The 7,414-nt window shown below is 37.1% G+C and overlaps 1 pseudogene; it reads right to left on the bottom strand.

The window, feature by feature from the left end:
• Window positions 1-472: 472 nt before the first annotated feature.
• LOC18019186 lies at window positions 473-3,701 on the bottom strand (annotated as a pseudogene).
• Window positions 3,702-7,414: the final 3,713 nt, after the last annotated feature.

Raw genomic sequence — 7,414 nt, 5'->3', positions numbered from 1 at the left:
ACCATAGATCGTTCTAAACGTACAAACCAACTTTACATTTTACGTTTACATTTTATATAGCAAAGGTTAACATGTACATGCAAACGTAATCTGATAGACTTTAAAATCTGTGACCGAGGAGGGATGTATAATCAGTCTCGGCTCAAACAGCTTTGGCCACAAGTATTGGGACAGTATATGGAATTAGTAAAAAACCAGTCCTCTATAATTCACAAACGCTTTAGCTTTACATGAAATAAACCCAAATCATGTATTAAAAGGATATGGAGTTATCAAGAGATTTTAAGGATACATATATATATATATATGTGTATGATACATGAGTTCCAAAGTTCTGATTTGGATCAACCAAACCCTTCACTGGGGCATTCTTTCAAGTGAATCAAAATTGTTCCCAGAGCTTGAGGGTTCCTTTATATCGGAGACAACCAGAAGATTTTAAGGTGATTTTGGCGGTAACATAAATGTATCACCGATCTCTAATCATCGTCGGTACCAAAATATCGGTCTCCAAACTCACCCATACCGGGAATGACACGGAACTCTTCGTTTAGCCCGTTTTCAATCTCCGATGTCACTATCTTTAATCTTGGAAACTTCTTGCAGACAACATGAACACCTTGAGGTGCCTGGTTAAACCCAAAAAAATAAGAAAGAAAGAATCTTTAGGGGATCATGAGTAATAACGAGGCTGTAAAAAAGATATGTCAAGAGCCATGCGCTGATTCTTAGGCTTATAAGGTTTAGAAATATGATGTTTCCCTCAAATACACCTTTGCTTATAATTAAGAAGATTGATAGCTTGAACAGCTGAGTTTCCTGGAAAATGCAAGTTACAAGACTGAGTTAATACCACTTAACCGAGAAGGAAGATAAGAGTACTTGTAGGTGGAAACCGGAAAAGAAAGGTTGGAAACCTGTGCCGAGGATAGGATCTAACAAGAGGACGTGCCTTTCCGCGATATCATTAGGCAGTTTCTCATAAAGACGCTGTGCAGGACGGTGTGATTAAAGATCTAAACGACGGATCTAGAAAACTGGGACAGACATAGTTGCTTGTCGCCTTCCCTGTGAATTAGGATCTTCCCTATTTTGATACCTTTGCAACAAGCGCGCAACGCATTCTCCATGCTCTCACCACTATGATGATATCAGTAAAGTGTATATGAGAGTGGAATAGGTAAGTATGTAGAAGTTTATCTTGAATAGACTTAAGCTAGTAGAACAAAGTAACTCCTAATCACGGAGACACCACATAACCGTTTACAGAAATCCACACCAGAGTATACAGATCCTGATACAAGGGACCGGAGATATCTCTTAATAGTGGAACAGAACCGCTATACCTCTACATTAATGCTAGTGAATTCACCAAAAGAATTTCTAAAAACATGCTTACCGGTTGGAGTGATGACCTGCATTTCAGTAAAAGGCAGATGTCCAAGACCATGCTCTACAACCTACCAAAAACGCAAACTACCGGGCTATAGCTATTCATATTGTTATACCAAACAAAATACAAAAACAGACTTACTTCAGACGCAGACATTTTTGTCCATAGCTATTCATATTGTTAAAGAAACTACTGGGCTAACCTGATCGAGTACAGTGCCAATATCTCTATCATTTTGGGAAGTATCTCGTTTTATCCTTCTTGCCACGCGCACATCATCCTCTGCAGAGAAAAAGAAAGTCAATTTGAAATTTGCTATATTTCACAAATTTGTCCAGAGAAGAGATGTTATGAAAGATTTAGGACTCGTGGATCATGGAATAAAAGATTTAGGACCTGTATCCACAAAAATCTTCATGTTCATCAATCCTCGGACTCGTGGATCATGGAATAGAAGTATGCCCTCAAGTAATATTACATCCGAAGGGTTTACCTGCCAAATCATTTTCCAAAATCAAAGCATCTTTAACACACATAAGAAGGCATAATATATATCTTGTTACATCTTCAACTAAAATACCATAGTATGGCATTGCTAACTCATAGTCTAAATTTCATACCCAAACAAGCTAACTCCCTTGAAAGCAAACAGTCTAATAGGTCCACTAAACAAAATCTTGTACAGAATCAACTCATTGCTCTTAGCGAGTTGTGAATCTAAAAACCCAGCTTTGCTAAAGCAAAACTGAAAAATAATGCAAAGCTTCTTAGTTCATAATATATATCTTGTTTAATCCTAAACCAGATAGAAGCTAGTGATGACATTAAGGAAAGAACCATCATTACAAGGAGAAACAATGCAAGGAAGTAGGCTTTCTCAAGTATTTTCGATATTTCTTGAAATTATTAACGTCCACTGACAACACGGTTTGAGCCTTCAATTTCTGTCTCATAATGCGCAACAATTGTAAGAAGGAAAATGGTACCCTTCTCGAAACAGTGCTTTTATAAGTTTTGAAGTCGTATTTTGGAATATCCACAGCTTGTCCTTGCCTCAGTTTCTCCATACAAGACAACAAATGGTCTATGTCAAATGCGTCTACAGGAAGACAACGATACCTCATTAGAATCAAGAACACAAAAAACTACCCGAGGATGTGAAGACAGAGAAAAGTATCTGTTCTAATGAGTATACTAGTGGCATTACGAATTCACACCAGTTTATTATAGAATATCAGCAACATCCCAAAGATATACTCACCTCGATGGTCAAAGTTGTATTCATGAACTCTAGCAAGTTCTTCTTCAGTCAAACTATGGTAGAACGAATCCTGCCAAATCATTCACTTCTGGATATTAAGTGGAGCAATTTGTGGGTTATCATGACGGACAAAACAATTCTAGAATAAGAATCATACGCTCATTAACGAAACGACATCTAAAACAAAATCCAACTTTGAATATAGGCGTTTTCATAAAAGTTACTGCTGGTTAATTCTGCTTTACTTTACTTACATTACTCCAGAAACACGGCAATACAGAACTCTGAAACGATGAAACAAAATGTTTACCTGGTTAACAAGTACAACACGCTGATCATGCAATTGCTGAATCATCATATCACAAATAGAAGTCTTTCCCGATGCTGCGCCTCCAGTAACCCCTAACCAACACAAACATCAAACAATGAAATCTCAAATCAAGACCATCCGTCTAAACTTCTCTTTGCCGATTACTCAGTGTAACATTTTTACCAAGCAGAGATACTGGAAAAGCAGAACTGACCTATTACAAAAGGCTGCCTTTGAATGTCTGCTGATGCAGAAGTGGTTTCCTGTAATGAACTCGTTCCATCCCATTCATGTGACCGTTCATGTGGAAACCAGAATAGTGAACTTTGGAAGAAGCTTCTATCATGTCAAAAAAAAAAAAAAAGTTTTCTTGAACATCACAGTTTTAGACTCTTTTGAAGTATTTTAACTAATGTCCTCATTTTCACATGCAAGCTCCCAAAAATAAGCCAATCCACAACAATAATCTTGGTTATAACATGTAAGGGTATAGATCTTGATTCTGCTTTGGAATAGGGCATGAAGTGGAGGACCACACACCATTCCTGGAGTACTAGCACTAACAAAACCCGCTAAAACCTGCATCCTAATCTTCAACGGCAAACAGTCTCTTATATATCTTCGATTCACTGCTCTCACCGATCCCAATCTGAAAAATACATAATGTACTTCCTCATGAATTGACGACATCAGCTGTTTGAAGTCTAAAGGAACTTACCAGCAGAATAGCTGGCCATTTAAGAGAAACGCTATTGAATTGTAGTCGAAATCTAAACCAGATGATAAAAGTTCACATTAAAAAGGATATCGCTAGTGAATATGAGCGGTTTCAAGTAGAATTTATTGGACATAGCGCTAAAATAAACACAACATAAGAGCTGCAACACAATCATAGCACCTAGCACTTATACTGAATAATACATTCTATTATGACAACCATATATAGGCAATATTGGGTTTTCAGACGCAACGATGACTTCAAAAATTCTAGTTGACAACAATTTAACAATATATAATGTCTATGAAAAAAAAAAAGGAAGTCAGAATTAAAACTGAATACCTCAATGTAGGCAGCAATTGTTGTTTCATGGTAGCTATTGCTTCCATTATAAGGCTATCCAGCCTGCACAAGTTTTAAAAGTCACAAACTGTCTATAACAATATTTGAACATCTATGTGTGTAAGTGGGAGTTTGTACACCAAAACACTCATCATAATTTCACAATTATAAAGCCACAGCGATAAGATGGAGCAAACAGCTCATGTGCTAACATAATCAGCTTCTGGAAAATCATGCCAAAGTATATAACACGCAGTACGTAAGAAGCTGAGAGGGGAGGGTAGATGCAGTAAACCCAGTGAAGACAAATTTAAACAAAAGGCGTGAATTTTAAACACAATTCACATATAATGTAATCTAAATCATTATCAATTCACAGCCAAAGAAGAGACGGCCAACCCTACATTTTGGTTTTGAGATGTATCCCACAATGCATGTTATAAACATCAGAACTACCATCTCGAGATATGCAACAAGCTAAACAACTAGAAGAATCATTCTAGAAGAAGAATCATACGCTCATAAACTAAACGACAGCTAAACAAAATCCAACTTTTAATATAGACGTTTTCATAAAAGTTAATATAGACGTTTTCATAAAAGATTTCTTGAACATTACTCAATCAATCACCTTAATTAATTTCTCGTGTACGTTTCACTTTGTTCGATCAGATCAGTATGGTGACTCAAATAATGACAGTAAATAATCCAAAATTAAATTAATTGCTAAATCTCTGACGACCAGAAGACATATATACATTCTTATTTTAGTTCATGCATCATCTAGATGTAAGAGTGTAAACTTGTATAACACTCATCAAGATTACATGGGTTTATATACAAGAGGAAGAGCTCAATCACAAGATTACAAGACACAATTACAGGGATTGAAACAGTTAATGTAGATGCTAATTAAATGGATTTGATCGTTAGTGTAATTAGTATGAGGTGTTATGAGTTTATCTGATATGGAGGGAGAATTCTTACTTATTAGAGCACTAACTGATGCGAGATGAAGAGTCTTGGAATGCGCTTATTTTAAGACGCGCGGTAGAATTAGTGAGAAAAACAAAAAAAAAAAAAAACCTAAAAGACAAGTAAGTTTCAAATTTTCATTGTTTGAGTCTTTTGTTAACTGAGCTTTTGTGGAACTTAAATTAATTGGACAACTATTCTTAGGAGAAAGATAATATGCAATTAACTAATGTAAATAGTTTTTTTTAATTGTTATAAGAGCTGTATAATTACAAGAGTAGGATGAAAGTAAGGAATCATTTCAATAAATTTGCTCTTTAGTGAGTTTTTCAGATCTTCGCATTTTGATAGATGCACGAAATGATAAAAAGTGAAAGCTAACAAATACTTTTTCAATTCATCCCACGTTTTTCATTTCTCTACTAAATAATAACGTGATATTATAATTAGACTATTATACTTTTCAAATGATACCAGTCAACTTGTTTCTTGGTTACCTAGTTTTGGTTTGCATTTTTATAAAAAACTTGAGATATGCTGGATATAAGGATACGCGTAGTGACATGTACATCTCTTAGTCTTACACTCTTACTGGAGAGTGAAGAGTGCGAAATTGCAAACGAATGATGAATCGTTTCATACTTATCTAATTGTCAGCTATTGAATGCTTTGGGCCTTTAAACGGACCCCAGCAGTCAAAAAAGACTCGTCAATATTAGAGACTGGCTTTGATCAAAAGATCACCAATAATGCAAGACTAGAGACTGTCTTAATTTCTAATTAACATTCAATTGATGAAACCCCACTGAAAAGCGTTCAAAATTTGACCGTTAGTTTGTAAAACCACGAACTTGGCATTAGTGCAAGTGAGACTCTTTAGTCTTTAGTTAAAAGATAAAGCAAAAGGCTATTAGGTTAAAGACAAGGGAGCCTATCTAAAGAATAACATATATCACTAATCGTCATGTTTTTTTTTTCGAAACAATCGAACATCAGTTTCAATCGATGTTTTATAGATTATGCGAATAACAAGTATGGTGACAAAATATTATTCAAATAAATTTGGTTTGATTCTCTATGTTAAAACAAATTATCTGAAGAAAAACGGAGAGCTGCAACTTATGTCAAAATGAAAAAAAAAAAGAAAGATCAAATTGTTATAACACATATCATATATGGACTCTTATACCGGCCCATTAGGCCCATCAGATCATTGTATTTAATCTAGATTCTCTATGTACTCTATATATACATTCCAGTGATTAATAAAGTTTCTAAGTTTTCACAACACGTTATCAGCACGATAAGACTCTCTGAGCGAAAAACCTTAATAAATCCGGCCACCACCAAAACCCTAAAAGCAAGTCGAAACTTAAAAGACGCATATCTTCCAAACCGTGAGGAACCAGAAGACGATCTACATATCAAATCGAAGCCCTCGACGAGACGAATCTACTGGTGAAAACCGTTTGTCGATCCAACGTCGGACGCGCCCTCACGCACACTTACAGTACACGACGATCAACCGAAAAAAAAAAAAAAAACCAGATCCGAGTTTTTCCTTCTTCAACCAGCAGCTTCTCCAGTTTTGGTGATCAATCCTTGGAATTTGTAACGGCTAACTGAGGTCTATTAGCTCCCAGTTTCATTAGCCTGTCAGAAATCCAAAGGTGGAAAAGATGTCAAACATTCAGAAATGTGAATTCGAGGCCCTTCACGTCTCCGGGGATAACTACCTCGAGTGGGCCCTAGACATGCGCTTGTTCCTTGCATCGAAAGAACTCGATGCGTGTATTACCGACGGTAACACCGCATCCCGTAAGGGACAGTCTCAGGCGATATGTCACATACGCCATCATCTGGCCCCGAGCCTTAAGCAGCAATATCTCACTCTTGAGAATCCACTTGAATTGTGGCAAGCGCTGAAAAAGCGATATGACCATCAGAAAATGGTCCAGTTGCCTCAGGCAGATTTCGACTGGAAGAACCTTCGGTTCCAGGACTACAAATCCGTAGATGATTACAACAACGAACTCTTTCGTATTGTTGCCATCCGGAAACTCTGTGGCGAGGATGTGACAGATAATGATCTCCTCGAGAAAACATTATCCACATTCAGCATAGAGAATGTTGTGCTCCAACAACAATACCGTGCAATGAAACACACATTGTACGAAGACTTGTTGTCCTGTCTTCTCCTCGCTGAGAAGAATAACCAGCTGCTTATGAGGAACAGCGCTATGAGGCCCCCGGGATCGGCTCCTGTCCCAGCTTCTCGTCAAGAGTCCTACCATATTCAACCCGATAGATCCTCAGATCACCGCCGTGGACGTGGTAATGGACGTGGTAATGGCCGAGGACATGGACGTGGAAGACATGGACGCGGACATGGTCGTGGCAACCGACCTAACCTCA

The sequence above is a fragment of the Eutrema salsugineum genome, unplaced genomic scaffold (genome assembly GCF_000478725.1).
Source record: "Eutrema salsugineum unplaced genomic scaffold, Eutsalg1_0 scaffold_2, whole genome shotgun sequence".
In the NCBI taxonomy this organism is placed as follows: domain Eukaryota; kingdom Viridiplantae; phylum Streptophyta; class Magnoliopsida; order Brassicales; family Brassicaceae; genus Eutrema; species Eutrema salsugineum.
The sequence above is the reverse complement of the archived record's forward strand: the minus strand, read 5'-3'. Positions and strand labels throughout refer to the sequence as shown.